General features: G+C 45.7%; 1 pseudogene; it reads right to left on the reverse strand.

The window, feature by feature from the left end:
* Positions 1 to 3146: 3146 nt before the first annotated feature.
* The window catches only part of LOC149286356 (serine/threonine-protein kinase SBK2 pseudogene), a 44591-nt pseudogene continuing 23643 nt past the window's right edge, over positions 3147 to 24094 (reverse strand).

Below are 24094 nucleotides of genomic sequence, written 5' to 3' on the forward strand. Positions count from 1 at the left end.
TGGCCTTATATGTCAGTACCAGGATCTTAAATTTAATTCTAAAGGTAATCGGAAGCCAGTGGAGGGTTTCACAGAGGGGGGAAGCAGAAGAGGAGCGACGTGCAAGGAAGATGAGCCTAGCAGCGGCATTAAGGATAGACTGTAGTGGAGAGAGTCGAGACAGTGGAATGCCAACCAGAAGAGTGTTGCAGTAGTCAAGACGGGAAATGATAAGTGAATGAACCAGAGTTTTTGTGGATTCTTGGGTGAGGAATGGGCGGATACGAGAGATGTTTTTTAGGTGCAGGCGGCAGGATCTGGCGAGGGACTGAATGTGAGGGATGAAGGAGAGGTTTGAGTCAAGGATGACCCCAAGGCATCGGGCCTGGTTAGTAGGAGAGATTGTTGTGTTGTTAATGGTGATAGAGAATTCAGGTAGTGGAGTGGAGATGGAGGGAGGGAAGATAATGAGTTCCGTTTTAGAAAGATTAAGTTTCAGGTAGTGTTGTGACATCCATGAAGAAATAGTAGACAAGCAGCTGGTGATCCGGGACATGAGAGATGGAGAGAGATCAGGAGAAGACAGGTAGATTTGGGTATCATCTGCATATAGATGATACTGGAGGCCAAATGAGTTGATTAGTTTGCCAAGAGAGGAAGTATAAAGAGAGAACAGCAGAGGGCCAAGGACTGAACCTTGGGGGACACCAACCGAAAGTGGAAGGGGCGAAGATGTGTTGCCTGAGAAGTTGACAGAGAAGGAACGGTTAGACAGATATGAGGAGATCCAGGAGAGAGCTGTATCTCGAATGCCCATAGAAGCAAGTGAGTCAAGAAGAAGGTGGTGATCAACAGTATCGAAAGCAGCAGAGAGATCCAGTAGAATTAGAATAGAGTAGTGACCTTTAGCTTTGGCAGAGAGCAAGTCATTGGAGACTTTTGTTAGAGCTGTTTCAGTAGAGTGAAGGGGTTTGAAACCAGACTGTAGAGGGTCAAGGAGGGAATTAGAGGAGAGGAAGTTAGTGAGGCGATTGTACACAATCCGTTCAAGCAGCTTAGAGGTAAAAGGAAGCAGAGAGATAGGGCGGTAGTTAGTCAAACAGACGGGGTCTGAGGAAGGATTCTTTAGAATTGGTGTGATTAGCGCATGCTTGAAGGCAGATGGTACAGATCCAGATGATAGAGAAAGATTGAATAGGTGGGTAAGTGATGGACCAAGGGATGGACATAGAGACTTTGTGAGGTGTGAAGGGATGGGGTCAAGGGGACAGGTTGTTGGGTGAGAGGAAGAAAGAAGAGTGGCTATCTCTTCTTTGGTTGTAGGGGAAAAGGCAGTTAGTATAGTAGGAGTAGAGAGGGTGGTGGTGAGTGGTGTAGGAGGGAGTTGTAAGGAAGAGAGGTCTTTTCTAATAGTCTCGATCTTCTCTTTGAAGTAGGTAGCAAGATCTTGGGCAGTGAGAGAGGTTTGTGGTGTGGGTGTGGAGGGACAGAGAAGGGAGTTGAAAGTAGAAAAAAGGCGTCGTGGGTTGGAAGAAAGAGAGGATATGAGAGTGGAGAAGTAGAGCTGTTTGGCGAGAGAGAGGGCAGAGTTGTAGGTGTGAAGCATGAATTTATAATGAGTAAATCATTACAATTTATAATAATAATCAGAATTTATAATAAATACAATCATTACAGATTTGAGCAGACTCAGAGAATTAACTCCTCTATTACCAGACATTACACACACAGTCACGCAAATAGACAAACACAGTAACACAAACTTCCTTGGGTCCTGCTCCATGCTCCCTAGCATGCAATCACTCCCACACCAAAAAAAATATTTGCCACACTGGATGCAGATTAGGGGAAGACTGTGAGAGGTCCTCTCCCTCGTAATCATCCCCAGAGTCCCTTTGCCCCCTTATTTACTAATCCATGCCTCTCATTTACTTACTCCCTGTAGTTCAGGTATAGATCAAATAACCAACACATTAAACAGCACTTGCATGTATAGATCAACTGAATAAGACATACAAACCCTATATTTGCAGGTATACATAAATAATGAATGGAAACATAGCATAGCAGGTATAGATCAACAGAATAACACAAAAACCCAGCTTTGCATGTATAGATGAATTGAAATTCACATGTGAACTCAGCACTGAAGGTATAGATCAAATAAACAAAATCAGACATACAAATCCTGTATTTGCAGGTATACAATAATAATAATGTATGGAAACAGCATTGCAGGTATATCAACTGGAAATCACATGTAAACTCAGCACTGAGGGTATAAAGGGTATATTTCACACACATTTACACATATTAATTAATGCATTCTTATTAATTCTGTCATTCACACCATTCATACACACATTAATTATTTCATTCTCTTACTCATTCACACAATTCATACACACATTATTTAATTCTCTCACTAATGCCCACTCTTTATTTATTTGAATATTCTTACTACCCCCTTTCTCACTAGCCTCTCCCCCTTTGTAAGTACCTTGTAGAGGTCCTGTGGTGGAAGATCGAGGCCTCTGTCTCGTTGCTCTGCCGCGGTGCACGTGCTTCACTGCTGAGCGCCGGCATATTACGTCATATTCCGGCGCTCAGAATGAAATGCCGGCACCGCGACAGAGCTACAGGCCTCGCGGAGGAGAGTGAGGGGCGCCGATCGAGCACTTGGCGCCCCTTTCTCTCGTCCGCACCAATCAGTGCTGCCTTGGCTCCCCCTGCCAGTGCCACTGATTCTGGGACCCATTGTCCCAGGTTGAGGCAATCCGGGACATGTGGTCACACTACCTTTCACATCATCCAGCAAAAAAATGACTGTATGCATGTTGTTTAGTGCAGGCTAATACAGGAATTGCACTGCAGCATGCAAGCAGCAAGTGGGGGCCCAATTTTCCCCTTTGTTAATCCGCCCCTTGGAACAGCACTGCGTATTTGTAGAAAACGCTAGAATATATTGAAACATATATAACTCCACAGATGAATGGACTTATTGTGGTTACTAATTGCTGGCAACAGAAAAAAGGAGAAAAGTATAAACAAAAAGGTATTATTGTGGTTAAATCAACAAAATCAAAAATATTAGTGACATAGGAAAGTAACATCTCTTTTACTTTTCCTTTTCAACCCATGCACATTTATGAAATGTTTTTATCATATTAATCGAATTCTTCTAATGTTTTCCAGTTGTCCACTCTCCATGCATAGTCTAAGTACCACAATGCCTTGCTAACCGAGCTTCTTTGTAATGGATTCAAACTCATTAATTTGCTTAGCATATCCATAGCCTCTGTTGTTAGTTTTTTCCAGTGCCGGGATAAATCTTCAATATTGCCAGTTTCCTGCCAAACAATAAAATCTTCAAAGAATGGGTCAGAGCGAAGGGTTTTCTCCCATGGGAAGTATCCTGTCATCAGGCAGAAGAGAAGCACACCTAATGCCCAAGCATCAAGGGTGAAATCGATTGGCATCCCTTCACCATTTTGTGTATTACTTAGTTCTGGTGCAGTATACGGGATGATTCCAGATACAAGTTTCAGCATTGTGCCTCTTGGGCGAGTTAAGCCAAAGTCTGTAAGCTTTATATTCTCGCAGTCTCTGCCAAAAATCAGAACATTTTCTGGTTTCACATCTCTATATACGAATCCACGACTATGGATGAAATCAAGTGCGCTGACTAACTGCTTGGTACACTGCTTAGCAGCTGGTTCCGGCACTCCTTCCTATGGTTGAAACAATTGTAAAGATAAAAGGTGGTGTATGGTACAATAAAATACCAATTAAAAATCACACAATAACCAATATGAAAATATTTAGAGTTTATTGGTCACACTTGATGTGCATACATGGGAACTTTCAGAAATGGTTTACCCTGAGACTCCCCCAAAAAGCCATATGTGTCTTATATAGTTGCAACACTTACGTGCAACTTAGTTTATTTATAATTTCATCAACAAAGTTGCCAATTGTCACGTTTTTCTGAGACTTTCAGCATGCCGTGGCATGTCCTGGGAAATTGGCAGTTGCTGGTGTCAGGTGTCCCAAAATTAAGGGAGCATGGGGTATGTTCCTTCAGAGTGTGTGTTTCGGGGTGTGTCAGTGTACATTGTTATACTGTGATATGGTGTTAAAGTGAGTGTGTATGTGGCAGTGGCAGTATACAGTATTAGACTGGATGGAGTGTCCATGAACAGTGTTTGATCTTAGACTGAGCATGTGTTTACATACAGTGTTAGAGTGTAGTGAGCACTGAGCAGTGAATAAGCTGTAGAGTGAAGGGGCAGCACAGTTATTTCCTGTGCCTGGGTCTGATGCATTATGTATACCTGGCATGCTGCACCTGCATAAAAAATAATTGCTCTGAACTCTCCTGTGTATAGCTTCTTCACTGTTTAATCCTGCTAGGCTTTAAAAATATTCTGATCTATGTAAAAGAATGGCGAGGTGTAAGAAAATATTCTTGTCCGGGGTGCCACTTGGTCAAGGATCGTCCCTCGGCGCCACTAAAAGAAAGGCCACTAAAACAAAGTTGAAACGGCTACATTAAAAAACAGGCTGAGGCATGGTAAGTGAGTGGCATGAGTGAGTGTTTGATTGTGTGTCTGGGTATGATGGTGTGTGTGTCTCTGTATGTTATTGTGGACGTGTGTTACTTTGTGTGTGTGTACATGTGTGACATGTTATTTATCTTAGTATTTGTGTGTTATAGTATGTTAGTGTGGACATGTGTTTGAGTATGTGAGTGTGGCAAAATGATTATGAGCAGGATGATGATGAAGAAACTGGTGCAAAAAACTTAAATAAAAAGTTAACAGTATGTTGTAGCTAGAAGAAAATTGCACGGATGTCCCCCATGAATGTTAGCATAAAAGAAAAGACTAATGCACACTCAAGATTGAATTATGATGTGGGTTATCACATTTGTAACCAAAAAAGTAAATGCAGAAGTACAAATAGGGTATATTGGTCATGGTCATGGTATATGGTCAGTCTGTGTCCATGTCCTGTTTTTGGGACATCTTTGAACCGAGCCAATTTGATTTACCCCATCAAATCATACATTTTTTAAAACATGACACCCCATGGGAATTTAACACGCCAGTATTTTAACTCTTTCCATGCAAGAATTTTGGTGAAGATAATAATGCTAATTTTAGGACTTGCTCTCCGGAGCGACCCCATCCTGGGGTGGGTGTTCGGTGTCGCTGAATGCCAAGCTATCGAGGCATTTCAGCAACACCATTGAAGTTTAGGAGGCGAAAAAAGGGCGTCCACCGCCATACAGTGTATGGCGGATGTTGACACCCTGGGGCCCCTGATCTCAGTGTTGCTGAATGCCTTGACATCGAGGCATTACAGCAACACCGTTTGGGTGCACAAAGCGAAGGTAGATCGCTTTCTGCACCCGTTTGAAATCATGACGGTCCTGGCACGTCAATTGTCGTAAACCGTTTGTTTTCATGTGGCCCATCAATTGTCATCAAGAGGTTAACACTTTTAATTTAACATTGCATTGCCAATCTGCAGTAAAATTTCATTTTTTGCATTTTAAACAAACACATTGCAGTATCTCAGTAGATGTATTTACCAGGGTATGTGCAACCAGGGTATAAACAACTGTTTATTTGTATTCAGAACACACCTCCTAGTACAGCAATATCCAACACGCATGATTATAGCATGTGTTTGGAATTTTGCAAGGTCAAAACTGAAACGTGCATTTCTATTTCTTCAAGTTTGGAAATGTGACAGATAACTTTCCTGGGTCCATGTCTCATTTGAGGATTGGTAAATCATTTTAAAAAACTAGACAACAAAGAGAATCTGACTAGGGAAATTTTTGCCTGTTCCATGCAGCTGATTACACACCAATGTCTTTCAAATTTAGTGGTTAAAAAATAAAAGCAGATTTTTTTGACAGATCACCTTACTGGGACAGTTGCCTTGTCCCTGAATGAGTAGTCTGAGTGAAGGAGGTCTCAGCCAATCAGGAGAGACTTCTCAACTCTCCGGATTGCCTGAGAGTTCAGAAGCATCTCCTGATAGGCTGAGTCCCTCCTTCACACAAACTCAGAGTAAGCTGCAGCCAGCACCGGGTATGTGTGTTTGTGTGACTGTGTTTGTCACTGTGTTTCTCTGTTTGTGTGACTGTGTGTATAATGTCTGGTAGTTAATTCTCTGAATCTGCTCATGTCTGGTAATAGAGGGGTTAATACTCTCAATCTGCTCAAATCTGTAATGATTGTATGTATATTATTAAATCTGGGTTTCCTAATATTTAACAGATTATCACACCGGGGCCCTGAGGCTTTTAGTTATGCCCCTGTGAATGAGTGTATATATATACCTGTGTGTGTAATCTCATCTGCTTCATAGTGTGTCCCTGAATGGCAAAAAAATATGTGGTCACCCTAGAAGACACATCTCACGCTGATGATTTGATGATTTCAAAGACACAGAATTTTGTGTCTCTATCTTTTCACAACTTGCCACTTGTTTGGCTTGGGTCCCTGTTTAGTCTGCTTGCAGCTACAGATCTCTTGCCTTTGCATTGCTGTGTGTTTGGGCCCTGATTGTGTTAAAACAGTCATTTAAGGCAGCAGGCTGCCTACCTTAAGCCGGAGTAATTTATTGCTCTGGTGAAAGGAAAATGCTTGCAACCATCAAGTTTACGTCTGTTAAGGACGGGAGACTTAGAAATTCAATCAAGATTGAAGTTCCTGAGAGAGAGAAGGAAGAGAAAGGAACAAAGTATGTTGTAGAGGAGGTGCTAATGAAAACACTTGGACTGGATCTTCAAAACATCTACTGCCTGCAAGACCAAGTTAGAGGTACATATATAGTAACATCACTGAACATCGGTGTGTGTCACAACATCTATAAGAATCTCAGAGAAAAGAAAGATGACCCTTGTTTGGATGGACTTTGCTTTACATTGCTGTAGGGCGGTGAGGAAATCCCTCTTACTGTTCATATGTATAACCCATATGTATCTGATGAAGCTGTCATAGCCTGGTTATATCGATATTGTAACAAAGTATCTAACCCACAGAAGGTATGGAATGAGATGGGGATTTGGAACGGTAAGAACAGGTGCCTTGTGCAGCTAAAGGAGCACAAGGAAGGGGTTCGTGGAATAGTGCATCCCCCCCAGAGTTTCCTATTCCGGCGCTCAACATGAAATGCCGGCACCGCGGCAGAGCGAGAAGACGGATGCCTCCCACTCTCACCGCAGGACTCCGGCAACAAGGTAAGTGAGGGGGGGTGTAGTTTTTAGAGGCAGAGGGGGAGGGTGTAGTTTGAAGGGGCAGAGGGGGGGTGTAGTTTAAAGGGGCAGAGGGGGGTGTAGTTTAAAGGGGCAAAGGCGGGGTGTAGTTTGAAGGGGCAGGGGGGTGTAGTTTGAAGGGGCAGAGGGGGGTGTAGTTTGAAGGGGCAGAGGGGGGGTGTAGTTTGAAGGGGCAGAGGGGATGTAGTTTGAAGGGGCAGAGGGGATGTAGTTTGAAGGGGCAGAGGGGAGGGGTAGTTTGAAGGGGCAGAGGGGGGTAGTTTGAAGGGGCAGAGGGGGGGTAGTTTGAAGGGGCAGAGGGGGGTAGTTTAAAGGGGCAGGGGGGGCACCAGAGGAGTAGTCCGCACAGGGCGCCACAACGCCTAAGGCCGGCTCTGGACATAGTCATAAGCTAGAGGGGCAAAAGTTTAATGGTAACATCAGAAAATATTACTTAATGGAAAGGGTAGTGGACGCATGGAATAGCCTTCCAGCAGAAGTGGTAGATGTTAATACAGTAAAGGCATTTAAGCAAGCACGGGATAGGCATAAGGCCAAGCTAGATATAGGATAAGGGCAGGTACTAAAGGAAAGTACTCAGAGGTTGGGCAGACTGGATGGGCCTACTGGTTCTTATCTGTCGTCACTTTCTATGTTTCTATAATAAAGCCGCTGGGGTTGGGATCCTTTTTAACCCCTTAACGACAATTGCCGGTCCTGGCACGACACGGAAAAGCATGTGCTTTACGACAATTGACGTGCCAGGACCGGCACGTCTTTAAACGGGTGCAGAAAGCGATCTGTTTTCGCTTTCTGCACCCAAAAAACGTTGCTGAATGCCTCGACCTCGAGGCATTCAGCAACGCCGCGATCGGAATGAAGGGGCCATCTCTGGCCCCTCCACGGGGCGTCAACATCCGCCATACTTTGTATGGCGGCGGACGCCCGTTTTAAAAGCGTTTAGGAGGCGATCGACGATCGCCTCCTAAACTTAAATGGTGTCGCTGGAATGCCTCGATCAGGAGGCATCCAGCGACACCAAACACTTACCTTTCGATGGGCTGTGACCGCTCCGGAGAGCGGTCACAGCCGCAGCTGCCGATGATCTTCGCCATCAAGCAAGATGGCCGCTGCCCTGTAACAGGAACCAACAAATTTTAAAAGTTCGCTAGATGGTCCAGACCATCTAGAGAACTTTGGCTCCACTTGCAGGTTGAATACAGGTACTGCATTCACCATGCAAGTCAATGGAACCCAGCTTTCTAATCACAGTGTGATTAGTAAAAATAAATTAAAAAATAAAATAAAATTAATAATAATTAGAAAAAAAATAGTAAAAAACTAGTAAAATGTAAAAATCATTTCCCACTGATGTCACTATCAGGGGAACCTCCAAGTTGAAAAAAAATGTTAAATTTTTTTTTTTAAAAAGACAAAAAAAAAATATATATATATATAAAAAATATATTTTTGTGAGCAAGTCCTAAAATTAGCATATTAGCTTAAAACAATTCTCGCATGGAAAGAGTTAAAATACTGGCATATTAAATGCCCGTGGGGTGTCTACTTTTAAAAAAGGTATGATAAATTGAATTGGCCAGGTTCAACAACGTCCCAATTAACACCGGGGGAAGGATGGCCACACACCTAATTTCCAATTAGAAAAATGCACACGTACCAAATGTGGCCTTTTAGTTCCCTCAAAAATGACAAACCCATGCATGTGGGGTATCACTGTACTCAGGAGATGTTGCTGAACACATTATGGGGTGTCGTGTGACAGCGGCATATACCAGGAGCTGTAAATTCATACATAAAGTAGGTGTGTGTGGGAAAAATACACACACAAAAATACTACTGCAAACTTTGAAAACATGCTGGTGGTAAAATGTGTGCATGCAAAGAGTTAAAATACCAGCATTTAAAATACCCTGTGGTGTCTAGTTTTGAAAAATATATGGTTTTGTTGGGCACACTGAAATGGCCCGGCTCAAAGATGTACCAAATAGGGCATGGGCAGTGGATCCCCAAATGCCAAAGTTCAACATTGAAAAATGCGCATGCCCCAAATGTGGCCCTTTTGCCCCCAAACGGCCAGGCAAAATCATTCATGTGAGGTATCGCTGTACTCAGGAGATGTTGCTGAACACATATTGGGGTGTTTTGTGATAGTGACATATACGAGAACTTTTTAATTCATACCTGAAGTAAAATGTGTGTGGAAAACCAAATGCAAAAAAATGACTACCACAAAGTTTGACAAAGACTGGTGGTAGATATGGTGCATGGAAATAGTTAAAATACTAGCATTTGGAATACCCTGGGCTGTCTAGTTTTCAAAAATATATGATTTGATGGGGTAAATTGCATTGGCCGGGTTCAAAGATACCCGAAATGGCACATGGGGGGAAGAATTACCAGATTTGGAAAAAATGGCTTTGAAATAGCAAAACGCTACCTGTACTTATTGCCCCATAATGGGTAGAAAAAAGCAAAAAAACATAAAAACATTGGGTATTTCTAAACTCAGGACAAATAGTAGAATCCATTTAGCAGGTTTTTTCATTACCTTTTATAGATGAGTAAAAGATTTTTCAACTAAAATTTAGAAACAGTCATTTTTTTCTAAATTTTTCACCATATTTTATACTTTTTTTAGTAGTAAATAATATGATACAATCAAAACAATGTCATCTAAAGAAAGCCCTTCTTGTCCTGAAAAAAACAATATCTAATGTGTGTGGGTTCAGTAAACGGGAAAGAAGAAAATTACAGCTAAACACAAGCAGCGCAGAAATGTTAAAAAGGCCATTGTCACGAAGGGTACAAAAAGTAAAATCAGCCTTTGTCACGAAGGGGTTAAGAACAAATATGTGGGAGAGCAATTTTAATTGATGTTGTTTTTAAAGGTTTTAATGTGTGTCTTCACCAGTTAAGAATGAAAGAATAGAAATTTTAGATCGTATCGTTTGCCACAGGTTCTTCCCCTCTTATAGTTGGAGGTGATTTTAATTGTATACTATCAGGCGAAAATAGAAGTGGAGGGGGTGAGAACCAGAAGGCAGATAAAACTTCTCGTCAGCTTAGAAATTTTATCATTGATTTTAAATTGAAAGTTGCGTGGAGGCATTTAAAACCCTCTGACCCTGGATATACATGGTCTAATGACCAGGTCAGCTATGGCATAGATATATGTTGTCCTCCTACTGGTTTTAATCTCTAGGACATGTTTTTAGAAGATAATATATTCTCACACCATAAGCTTTTAAAAACTAGATTTTTAATTCCTAATAAATAAAAAACTAGGAATGGTCTGTGGAAACTTAATGTATTATTACTAGAGGACGAACAATTCCGTAATAATTTTAAGGTCTCATATGGGCGATGGCGGCTCCAGACCTTAAAATCAGACCCAAGTCTGAATTTTTTGGACTGGTGGGAAACCATCAAGTCCAAGATTAAGAACCTTTTTATTGTTTCTGGCAAGAAGAAGAAAAAAGAGAGCAAGCATGTTTTTAAACATCTTAATGTGCATTTGCAAACACTTTTTAAGGTGAAAGAGGCTGGTGTAAGCAATACTGATGAGCTGATTTTTAGTTTAAATTTATGGCCAAGATTTTAGCTAATAGAACAAAAGCTGTCATAGATAAGGTTATTCATCCAGATCAGATCTGTGGTATCCCAGGATGTGCTATCTGGGAACACCTAAATGTAATACGTGATCTGATCTAGATTGTAAGCTCGTTTGAGCAGGGCTCTCCTCACCTGTTGTCTCTGTTAGTCAATTTGTTATGTTACATACTACTTGTTATGTCCTGTCTACCCAATGTACACCGCTACGGAATTTGATGGCGCTTTTATCGAATATAAGATTAGGGTTTTTTTACTGGGTCTGCTTTTTCCTGGTCCTCCTTAACCAACACTTGCTCTGAAAAAACCCTCATTTTATATTCAACTAATCGATAATGAAATTCGTTGGCACCGATTTTCATTATGGCAGTCAGATCTCTCCTTAGATCAAGAAGCTGTTTCCCCATAATTAAAAAATTATATCCCTGAATATTATGTTTTTGCAAGTATACATCCAATTGTTGTTTAAATGTCTCTCAGACTCTGATAAAACTACCTCTGCAGGCAGAGAATTCCATATCCTTATTGTCCTAACTGAAAAAACCCTTTCCTTTGCCTTCGACTAAATCTCCTTTCTTCCAGTCAAAAGGCGTGACCACGTGTCCTATGCATAGTCCTGTTTATGAACAGATTTCCACACAATGGTTTGTATTGGCCCCGAATATATTTATGTAATGCTATCATATCCCCTCTGAGGCGCCATTTTTCTAAACTAAACAGATTTAAATGTGTTAACCTTTCTTCATAACTAAAGTGCTCCATTCCTTTTATTAATTCTGTAGCCCGCCTCTGCACCCTTTCTAGTACTATGATATCCTTCTTTAGAATAGGTGTCCAAAATTGCACAGCATATTCAAGGTGCAGCATTACCATTGATTTATACAGAGGCAAAATTATATTTTTATCCCGCGAATTGATGCCCCTTTTTATACATGACAATACCTTACTGACTGACATTGCACATTGTTGCCTAGTTTGTTGTCTATAACAATTCCCAAAGCCTTCTCATTTGTTGTTATCCCTAATTCACTACCATTTAGTTGCTTATGCATTCCTTACCCCGAAATGCATAATTTTCTACATTAAATTTCTTCTGCCATTTGTGTGCCCAGTAGCTCAGTCTATCTAAATCCCTCTGCAGCAAAGTAATATCCTGCTCACATTGTATTACTTTACAGAGTTTAGTGTCATCTCCAAACACGGAAACATGACTTTCAACGCCTGTTGCAAGGTCATTTATAAATATGTTGAATAAAATTTAATGCATTAAAGTTTCTGCTTTTTCCTGGTCCTCGTTATCTAACACTCCCATCTCTGTTTTTAGTGTACCTACACATTCCTTTTTATTTATTTATTTTTTTTTAGAACTTATGTATTTAAATAATTTTTGGGGGTTGGTTTTGCTCTCTCTCATTTTCTAGGCTGGGCTTCCATTGTCCGACCTCTAGGACTAGAACTAGAAAACACTAGGCGAAAAAGTTCTGCTTTCCTAGCCGAGACTGAAAATGGAATGCCTCTCCTCGTTAATTCCGCCGTCAACACGTTGGGAAGGTGAGGCGACAACGTCTGGCGCAGGTGAACGGGGAATGGAGGACCTATCATCTTGTATGGATGGGTATAACATTCTATGAATATATAAAAGAAGCCTAGTCAGATATGTGATGGAGCCCTTCCTCACTGGGACCACTGGAGAGGCCTGAGAGCCAGCCTCCTCCCTACCGACTATGGGCCCTGGCTTTATAAAGAGTTCTGTGCCTACCCCTAGCAGCAACCAGGGAGTAACTGCCATTGTTTTAGTTTAATGTCAGACCCTCCCCCCCACTACTATGTGCACTACTACATTTACCCTGGCCAAGCCATCTCTGGAACGGATGTTGGCCAGTAAAAGATAGTGGAGGTTGAGACCCCATTGTATTGTTAATCCCTTTACTGACCCTGTTGTCTCTGGGAGGCAGATTAAAGTGGCGGTTTGTATCCCAATATCTTGAGTTATGTTAATGTGTGCTTTGTTGGCTATATCTAGCCATGTGTGTAAAAAATAAATCAGTCTTCGTTTTGGTTATACCCTACACTTAGTCTCGGCTAGTGACTGGGAAACCGGGCAAAGAGTGTGTTGTCCCAGGCTAGGGTAGTCGGTCGGACTATCCAGCTCAGTGACAGATTCCACAGGCCCTAGGACCTATATCTAAAACTAACTCTATAGCTACACAAGCTATGCGATAGAGCGGGATGAAAAACGTAGGGGGCCTAACTAACTAATAGCGAGGCACGAATAACTAGCTCGAGTGACATAACTTCCAAACGAGGAGGGGAGATAGCCTTGTGGTGGGGGGTGGTCAACTGACTAGTTCAAGGAGGCAGACTACCTGTGGTGACGTAACGAGATCTCAGAATTGCCTCCTTTCTAACTCACTAAACCTGACATTCTAAGGTTAAAAACCCTACAGAATTACCTGTTTCTGAAGTTTAGGAAGAGGGTCTGGGCTTTAATGACAGGAACTGACAATCAAAATTTTGTGGGTAAAGCAGAGAGTGAGATAACACCTGAAATAGCAACAAGAGGAAAAACCAGTACCTGAGGTGGCGGTCCCCTCGGTGACTGAGAGGTGCCTAGGTAAAGGAGACCTATCGCAGAATAGTACTGGGAGACCTAAAGCAACAAATACACAACCACATGACCTGGGAACTTAACCTAAATAAAGCACACCTAACAAAGGGTTAACCGCCTCATCAAAGCCCCCAAAACCTAACGCAACCCTATCTGTCCCTAGCAACAACACACAAAAGCACAGTGACACGTTTTAAAAGAGTATAAGAGGCGATCAATGATCGCGTCTTAAACTTTAATGGTGTCGCTGAAACGCCTCCATAGCGATGCATTTAGCAACACTGAACACTCACCCCAGGATGCACTGTGACCTCTCTGGAAAGAGCGGTCACAACCGCCACTGCGAGAGGCTTTGCCACTCGCAAGATGGGGGCGCGTCCTTAAAAACATTTAAAAATAATTATGCAGTGATGTCACCATCAGAGGAACCATCCAGTTCCAGCAAGACATTTTTAAAAAGTCCAAAAAGAATAAAATAAATAAATAATAAATAAAGATCATTATTATGAGCAAGTGCTAAAATTAGCGGTGCATCTTCCCAAAAATTTTGACATGGAAAGAGTTAAAATAAAAGCATTTCAAATACTCAAGGGGTGTCTAATTTAAAAAAAATAATGGTTTGATGGGGTAAATTGGAGTGGCTGGGTTCAAAGATAGGGCATAGGCACAGACCAACCAAAATGGGAGAAAAAGCGCACTTCCCAAATGTGGCCTTTTAGCTCCCAAACACCAGACAAACCCTACAGTGGTATCACTGTAATCAAAAGATGTTGCTGAACATATTCGGGGTGTTGTTGGACAGTGACATATACCAGGAGCTGTAAATTCACACCTGTACAATTTGTGTGATAAAAAATATTAAAAAATTACTACCACAAATTTTGACAAAGGCTGGTGGTAAAATCAGTGCATGGAAATGGTTAAAGTACCGCAATTTGAAATACCCTGGGGTGTCTAGTTTTAAAAAACCTGAAGTGCAATTTTTGTGTTAAAAAAAACACAAAATAAATTACTACCACAAAGTTTGACAAAGGATGGTAGTAGAATTAGTGCATGGAAAGGGTTAAAATACATTTGAAATACATTTGAAATACCTTGGTGTTTTTTTTTCAAAAATATATGGTAAAACTGCATTGGCCGACTTTAACTGTTGGAGCAGGGAGACCAGTGGTCTCTGTAGGCCAAGTTGCTGCACCAGGATTTTAAAAGTCTGTACGAGCGACTATTGGTCACCAGCAGGGGGCTCGTCTGTAATCAACCAATTGGTTGATGCCAGAGGTGACCAATAGGCTCACTCGCACGGCCCTTTAACCCCTGACAGTGAAACTTGGCTGGCAGAGACCACTGGTCTCCCTGCTCCAACAGTTAAAAGTCCATACGAACGACCAATAAAGTCGCTTGTACAGACCTTTAACTGTTGGAGCAGGGAGACCAGTGGTCTCTGCCGGCCAAGTTGCAGCACCAGGATTTAAAAAGTCTGTACGAACGACTCTATTGGTCGCCAGCAGGGGGCTCGTCTGCCATCAACCAATGAAGTACAGGTGTACTTCATTGGTTGATGGCAGAGGAGGCCCCTGCAGGCGAGCCAATAGAGTTGCTCGTACGGACATTTAAAATCCTGGCGCCAAAGCTGCTGCGTAGTCCGTACCGCGTTAACCCCGTATTAACCCCTTCTACAAAAAAAACGGCAAAAAACGAAGAACACAATGAATGTACACAAATATTCGCCCGAACCAAACATAGGAACGGGCGAATATTCGTGGAATACTAAGATTTTTCCCCCCACGAAGACGAACATGAAGACGAACACGAAGAGTTGGCCGGCGCCTGAGTCTAGTAAATACCAACATTTGGCCAAAACAAACTACGCCCCCAACATACATATTTAGTACATATACAGGAAAACATGCATAATTATACAAAATAATAATTAAGAACTTGTTTGCAGACCTGGCATAGTGGTCCAAATTAGTTTAAATAATTGCCAATGAATTTCATTATCGATTAGTTAAATCGATTTTATCGAATATAAGATGAAGGTTTTTTTCTCAAATAGAGGTCAGATTTAAACACAAGATCCAGATCCCCGCAGCGCTGCAGGGGACCCGAATCCTCCTTTCTGACAGCCGACGGGTATCTGTGCGATGCGCACAGACAACCTCCGCTACTGTCCTCCACTTCCATCGGGGCTTCTATGATGGAACACCAGCGTGACAGTACCGGCCAGCAGCGGCGGAGGTTGTCTGCCAGAGAGGTGGATCCCCCGCAGCGCTGCAGGGGACCTGGATCCTCCTCTCCGGCAGCCGGTGGAGGTCTGTGCGATGGGCGCAGACGACCTACGCTACTGCCGGCACTTCCACTGGGGCTTCTATGATGGATCACTAATGTCACATGACCTTCCGGTGCCCAGTCATAGAAGCTCCGGCGAAAGTGCCGGCAGTAGTGGAGGTCGTCTGCGCCCATCGCACAGACCTCCACTGGCTGCCGGAGAGGAGGATCCAGGTCCCCTGCAGCGTTGCGGGGAGGTTTATCTACGCGCCTCGAGCAGATCTCAACTGGCTGCCCCGACTAGACACAAAGGAGTATGGAGCAAGGAGGGTAAGTCGGGGGGGGGGGGGGGGTTGGCATATCAGGGGGTATAAGGCATATCAGGGGGCACAGTGGCATATAGGGGGTATAAGGCATATCTGGGGGGGAAGAGTAGCATATCTAGGGGGGAAGAGTGGCATATCAGGGGGTTATAAGGCATATCAGAAGGCACAATAGCATATAAGGGGTATAAGGCATATCTGGGGGGCAGAGTGGCATATTTGGGGTATAAGGCAAATAAGAGGGCACAGTGGCATATCAATCAGGGGGGTAATAAGGCATATAGGGGGTATAAGGCATATCTGGGGGGGGAGAGTGGCATATCTGGGGTATTAGACATATCAGAAAGCACTATGGCATATCTGGGGTATAAGGAATATCTGGGGAGGGCAGAGTGGCATATCTGGGGGTATAAGGCATACAGGAGGTATAAGGCATATCTGGGAGGCAGTGTGGCAAGCCTGGGCTCAGATGTGCATAACTGGGGGGGGGGCAGGTTGGGAAAAAAACCCAAGAAATGCATTGTGACGGCCCCGGGTTAATCGGTACCGTCTGTAATAATTATTGTTTGTGATACCTGCATTTCCCAGTATATGTTGTGATTATGGTGTGTGCTTTTGTTCCCCTTGTTTGCTACCCTGTCCAGGTGCCACATGTCCTGCCCCCTCCCCCCCTCACACAGACTACAGTAGAGACCCCCTACTGGGCTGAGTGCTAATACTCAGTCATATGCAAAGGAGGGCAGGATGTAATTCCCTTGTGTCTATTGGACGCAATTCCCTTGTGTCTATTGGACGCAATTCCCTTGTGTGTCTATTGGACGTAACTCAATCCCTTGTACTGTTTAAATGCCCTGTGTTCCCAAATAAAGGAAGTTCCTGTTTTACCTCACTACGAGTCCTGTCTTGTTATTGAGGTAAGCCTCGGTGCTGCCCTTATTAGGGCGGTAGGGTGCTGTATTGCTATACTTCGGTATACTACAGTACGGCCGAGGTTCCTGAAGAGCTGTGTTCTCTGCTATGATCGCGTATTGTCCTTTTCAGGACGATAGCCACCCTGTGTAGCTCAGTTTCGGCTAGCCACAGACAGAGAAGGGGTTAGTCTCTGGTGCCCCGGTGGCCATGGGGCGAAGGAAGCAACGTTCGGCGGGCGTACCCAGTCGGGGTACAGGTCGGTCCCATCACATTGGTGGCAGCGGTGGGATGCTTCCTCAGTACAGAGACAGCCCAACCACTACTGGGACTAACAGGCTTGCTGACCACGGAGGTACAGCCACATCGGCGGCAGCTATGGCAGAAGAACTGAGCCGGTGTCGGGAACAGGCAAGGAAGAAGTTCCGCAACAGATTACAGAGGAGGATGGCATTCTATGGAGCCACTCCATCTGCAGAAACAGTCTGTAGGACGGTAATGGAAATGGATCGGCAGTTCAAGGTGGACCTGGATCTACAGAGGAATGCGTCACTAGGAGCTGATGAGTATAAGTGGGAAGCTCCGTTATGGGACTTTGAGACTCGAGTTAAGGTCGCCCTGACGATACAGGGAGGGCCGATTCCAGAGGAAGTACGGCTGGAATGGAGAGCCCTGATTCGGCTAGAGCTGTGGGAAGATGCCATGGAAAACTGGTACAACTGCAGAAGCGAGAACCTGCCTACCCCAGAACAACGCTTCGGGGAGCTATTTAAGCTGCGGCGTCGCCGGATGAGATGGCAGCCCACCGAGGAGGAAGTAGCCACACTGGAGAAGTTGGTGGCGAAGGAGCTCGAGCTCGGGGACCTATACCGAGCATTATATTGGGCTGCAGCCCAGCAGGAGTGGGGGTCCGGAAATAACTATTCTCCGGAAGGTGAGGACCTCTATGTCCCTGGCTTAGATTGGGAAGCTTTTGAAGCAGAAGACGACTTTGGTAGTTCGGAGAGCTATAGGTTCTGGGACCTGTACAAGGACCGCGAGGAAATGCTGCCGCTTTCCCAAGAACTGACCCTGGCAGCTGACTTAGAAGGGCTAGTCTACAGGGAATGGTGCCTGGAGATGGAATACTTAGGGCTGCTGGAAGGCGGCCTTTCCATGACACGGGAGTCGACAGATCCTGCAGTTCCAGCTGAAGCACTGACAACAGGGCAGAGGGACGCTGTTCTCTGCCCAGCACCATGCGCCCCTCCTACTCCGGCTGAAATGCTGGCAGCGGGGCAGAGTGCCGCTGGCCTCTGCCTGCCCCACGGTGAAGGGTCCCCGCCTGCTAGCAGGGACCCACCAGGGCAGAGCAACGCGATCCTCTGCCCAGCACCGCAAAATGCCAGACCGGCAGAAGAGCCGGCCACAGGGCAGAGTGCTTTTGGCCTCTGCTCATCCCCCAGCACGGTGTCCCGGCCGGCTAACGAGGACCAACCAGCAGAAGCGCTGGCACCTGTAGAGAGCATCGCTGACATCTGTCCTGCATCAGCAATCCTCGCTCAGGCTGAAGCACCGGCAATAGGGCAGAATGCTGCTGGTGTCTACCTGTCCCACAGCGAAGGGTCCCCACCTGCTAGCAGGGACCCACCATCGGAAGAGCTGGCGACAGGGCAGAGTGACGCTGTCCGCTGCCCAGCACTGTTCCCCACACCAGCAGAAGCGCTGGCAACTGGGCAGAAAGTTGCTGACCTCTGCCCTGCCCCGCCTACATCCCCATCATCTGGATTTCCCCAACAGCCGTCACCAATCATGGGAGGAAGGGCAACTGGCGTCCTTCCCCAGCGGCTGGCAGATATCCCGGGAGATGCAGCAGCCGGCCCATCTCCCCAGCGGCAGAAGGAGCACCACGGAGGGGGTGCAGGCGGCATTCTTCCCCAGCGGCTGAGTGAGGACCCAGGAGATGGCGCAGCTGGTCAGTCTCCCCAGCAGCAGCTCACAGACCCGGGAGCGGAGGAACCGGTCCTCGCTCCCCAGCTGCTGATCCCAATGATGGGAGCTGAAGGTATCGTCCCTCCTCCCCAGCGGCTGGCAGATATCCTGGGAGATGCGGCAGCAGGCCCATCTCCCCAGCGGCAGATGGAGCACCAGGGAGGGGGTGCAGGCGGCATTCCTCCCCAGCGGCTGAGTGAGGACCCGGGAGATGGCGCAGCTGGTCAGTCTCCCCAGCGGCAGCCCACTATCCCGGGAGCAGAGGAACCTGCCCTCCCTCCTCAGCAGCAGATGATAGCAAGGGACACCGTTCCCTCCCCCCAGCTGCAGGCCGGACCCGAAGATCCCTTAGCCCCAGCAGAAGCGCTGGCAACAGGGCAGAGCACCTCTGGCCTCTGCACAGCACCTACAAAAGGGTTCCAGGGAGATAAGGCAGTCGGCTCATCTCCCCAGCGGCAGAGGGAGCAACAGGGAGGGGGTGCAGGCGGCATCCCTCCCCAGAGGCTGGGTACCCTCCAGGGAGAAGGGGCAGTCGGCACTTCTCTCCAGCGAATGGTATACACACCGGGAGAGGCAGATGTTGGCCGGGTAAGCGCTACCTTTGTAGGAGCAATCGAGCTAGGGGACTGTCACAGAGGCCTCCATGCCATGGGTTTCTGGAGGGGCCTGAGTGCCAGCCTTCTCCCTACAGACTATGGGCCCGGGTGCAGAGCGCCACACTCCAAAGACTGGGGAGCAGAGACAACCTAATGCCCACCTATCTTTCCCAGACAGCCCCAAGCCGACCCGTTAGGGGTCTAGCCGGGTCTGCCGGACTATGGGGGGGGGGGATGTGACGGCCCCGGGTTAATCGGTACCGTCTGTAATAATTATTGTTTGTGATACCTGCATTTCCCAGTATATGTTGTGATTATGGTGTGTGCTTTTGTTCCCCTTGTTTGCTACCCTGTCCAGGTGCCACATGTCCTGCCCCCTCCCCCCCTCACACAGACTACAGTAGAGACCCCCTACTGGGCTGAGTGCTAATACTCAGTCATATGCAAAGGAGGGCAGGATGTAATTCCCTTGTGTCTATTGGACGCAATTCCCTTGTGTCTATTGGACGCAATTCCCTTGTGTGTCTATTGGACGTAACTCAATCCCTTGTACTGTTTAAATGCCCTGTGTTCCCAAATAAAGGAAGTTCCTGTTTTACCTCACTACGAGTCCTGTCTTGTTATTGAGGTAAGCCTCGGTGCTGCCCTTATTAGGGCGGTAGGGTGCTGTATTGCTATACTTCGGTATACTACAGTACGGCCGAGGTTCCTGAAGAGCTGTGTTCTCTGCTATGATCGCGTATTGTCCTTTTCAGGACGATAGCCACCCTGTGTAGCTCAGTTTCGGCTAGCCACAGACAGAGAAGGGGTTAGTCTCTGGTGCCCCGGTGGCCATGGGGCGAAGGAAGCAACGTTCGGCGGGCGTACCCAGTCGGGGTACAGGTCGGTCCCGTCACATGCATTTTTTTTAAAGTTTTTTTATTCTGCTGTTTGTTTTTAACATCCAGTTATTTTAAATAAACGAAAAATTTACATTTATCTTTTTATCCGATTAATCGAAAAAATAATCGGCCAACTAATCGATTATGAAAATAATCGTTAGTTGCAGCCCTAATCTCCAACTCCAACTCTAATCTCCATATACGTGCTGCGATTGGAGGACATAATTAGTTGTTGCTATGCGGATAATACACAACTTCATCTTTCCTGATCAGAGGAAAGAAGATAACTTCACCAATCCTTGTTAAATGCCCACCCACCAAGTGTAAAGCAGTTTGTTTGAGTTTCAGGGATTCTTTTATTTCAGGCATAGTGCCCACAGATGGCATAAAGCCAATGTGGTGCCCAGAGCCGGCCTTAGGTGTTCTGGCGCCCTGTGCGAACTACTCCTCTGGCGCCCCCCCTCACTACCCCCCCTGCCCCTTCAAACTACCCCCCCTCTGTCCCTTCAAACTACCCCCCTCTGTCCCTTCAAACTACCCCCCCTGCCCCTTCAAACTAGCCCCTCTCTGCCCCTTCAAACTAGCCCCTCTCTGCCCCTTCAAACTACCCCCCTCTGTCCCTTCAAACTACCCCCCCGTCCCTTCAAACTACCCCCCCCTCTGTCCCTTCAAACTACCCCCCTGTCCCTTCAAACTACCCCCCTGTCCCTTCAAACTACCCCCCCCCTCTGTCCCTTCAAACTACCCCCCCCTCTGTCCCTTCAAACTACCCCCCCTCTGTCCCTTCAAACTACCCCCCCTCTGTCCCTTCAAACTACCCCCCCTCTGTCCCTTCAAACTACCCCCACTCTGCTCCTTCAAACTACCCCCACTCTGCCCCTTCAAACTACCCCCCCCTCTGTCCCTTCAAACTACCCCCCCTCTGTCCCTTCAAGCTACCCCCACTCTGCCCCTTCAAACTACCCCCACTCTGCCCCTTCAAACTACCCCCCCTCTGTCCCTTCAAACTACCCCCCCTCTGTCCCTTCAAACTACCCCCCCTCTGCCCCTTCAAACTACCCCCCCGCCCCTTCAAACTACCCCCCCCCTCCCTACTTCTCCTTATCCTAACTTACCTTGAGGAGTCCTGCCGGCATCTCATGTTGAGCGCCGGAATAGTCCAGCGCTCAACATGAGATGCCGGCACCGCGACGGAGTCACGGAGAGTAAGGGGCGTCGAGCGGTTGCTGAGAACTTCACGAGCAACCGCTCGGCGCCCCTGCCCGGGTCATAAATGAAAACATTGGGGGTTTTTTTTGTTTGTTTTAACTTTATTTAACATCCTCCATGTTAAATAAAGTAAAAAAAAAAACCTTTATTTAACATGGAGGATTTTAAATAAAGTTAAAAAAACAACAACAAAAAAACCCGATGTTTTAATCTAGGTCCAGAGGGGGCGGCAGTGGACCCCACAGCGGGGCGGCGGCGGCGTCGGACCCCGTGTTGTCGTCGGGCAGCGTCGGCGGACCGGGAGGCGGCGCCCCCTGCAGTGTGGCGCCCTGTGCGGTCGCACAGGTCGCACACCCCAAAGGCCGGCCCTGGTGGTGCCCATGTTTATAAAGGGATCTAAATCGTAGCCAGGCAATTACAGACCTGTAAATTTTGACATCTGTGGTGGGGAAACTGTTTGAAGGGTTACTAAAGGAACATATTCAAAATTTCATCTTGAACAGGAATTTCATTAGCAAGAGCCAACATGGCTTTGTGAAAGACAGATCTTTTCGAACTAACTAAATTGCATTAAATGAAGAGGTGAGTAGAGATATAGATATGAGTGCTGCAGTGTAGAGCCCTGCGCGGGACTGCTTTTTTAATCCCGCTCCCGCTGATTTTTTGACCAATCCCGTCCGCTCCCGCAATGTGGGTGTTCCACTCCCGCCCACTCCTGCCACATTTGTGGCCAATCCCGCCCGCTCCCGCCACATTTGTGGCCAGTTAAGCCTACCTCCTTACCTGAACTGCAGATTTCCCGCGCAGTCCCGCAAGGCTGCCCTCGAGTTGCTCCCTCACAGCATCTCTTCTCTTGCTCCGCCCAGGAACAAGGCGGAGTCACGGGAAGTGACGTCACATCACGTGACTCCGTTTTGTTCCTGGGCGGAGCAAGAGAGGAGACACTGTAAGGGAGCAGCGAGAAAGTAGCCTTGCGGGACTGCACGGGATTACCGGGACCCTCAGGTACAGTGCCTGACCGCCCACTCCCGCCCGCAACCCCAGCAAGACCTCTACTGCAGTGGATGTTTTATATTTAGACTTTGCCAAGGAATTTGATATGGTTCCACACAAAAGGTTACTGTGCAAATTGACTGAAATAGGTTTAGGGCCATATGTTTATCTCTGGATTGAGAATTGGCACAGAGAGTGGTGGTAAATGGGAAGTTTTCAAACTGGACAGATGTGATAAGTAGAGTGCCTCAGGGATCTGTCCTGGGTCTGCTTCTTTTTTGTTTATTAATGATCTCCCAGTGGGCATAGGGAGCCAGGTTTCAGTGTATGCCGATGACACAACATTAAGTAGAGTAATAAAGGCCAAACTAGATGTGTCTTCACTGCAAGATGATTTGGATAAATTGGGTAACTGGGCTGATAAATGGCAAATGAGATTCAATGTAGACAAATTTTCAAATTATGCATTTTGGGCATAATAATTAAAATGCAATGTATCATTTAAATGTTGTTTCCTTGGAGAAATCTACTAATGAAAAAGATTTGGGAGTAATTGTAGACAATAGACTTAGCAGTAGTGCACATTGCCAGCTAGCGTCTGCAAAGACAAATAAGATATTGGCATCTATTAAAAGTAGTATTGACTCACGGGAGGAAGATATTATTCTGCCTCTTTACAGGTCCATGGTAAGACCCCACCTTGAATATGCAGTTCAATTCTGGGCAGGGGCGTACCTAGAGTATTTGGCACCTGGGGCGGATCCTGTATGTGGCACCCCCCCACACACACTTTAAAACTGCATAGCTTCTACCGTTATATACCGGCGCAGACACTGAAGGTGGTACAGCATAACACTTACTGTTATCATTATATACTGAGGCAGACATTGACGGTGGTACAGCATAACACTTATCACTATATACTGAGGCAGAAATTACGGTGGTACAGCATAACACCTATCACTATATACTGAGGCAGACATTGACGGTGGTACAACATAACACCTATCACTATATACTGAGGCACACATTGACAGTGGTACAGCGTAATCCCTATCACTATACATTGAGCCAGACATTGACAATAGTGCAGCATAACTCCTATCACTATATACTAAGCCAAACATTGATGTGGTGTAGGCCTACCACTTCATTAGTAGTAGGGATGCACCGAAACAAATTCTGTACTGAAACCGAAAATGCAGCATTTACCTGGCCGAAACCGAATATGGGCCCACCCACACCATAAAAAAAAATCTAACACTTTTATTTCAAGTAAGTAACACACCAAAATAGGACAAAACAATTAAATAACAATATTAATATATATATATATATATGATTGTTAACAGCAATCACATTTCTATCATGCCCAGGCATACCCAGATTCCAGGATGTACTCGCAGACTTGGCATGATAGGAGTATGATTGGCCTATCTATCCCTTCTCACTCC

The sequence above is a fragment of the Sceloporus occidentalis genome, unplaced genomic scaffold, assembly GCF_023333645.1.
Source record: "Sceloporus occidentalis isolate IW3139 unplaced genomic scaffold, rSceOcc1.0.p SCAF_70, whole genome shotgun sequence".
Taxonomy (NCBI): domain Eukaryota; kingdom Metazoa; phylum Chordata; class Lepidosauria; order Squamata; family Phrynosomatidae; genus Sceloporus; species Sceloporus occidentalis.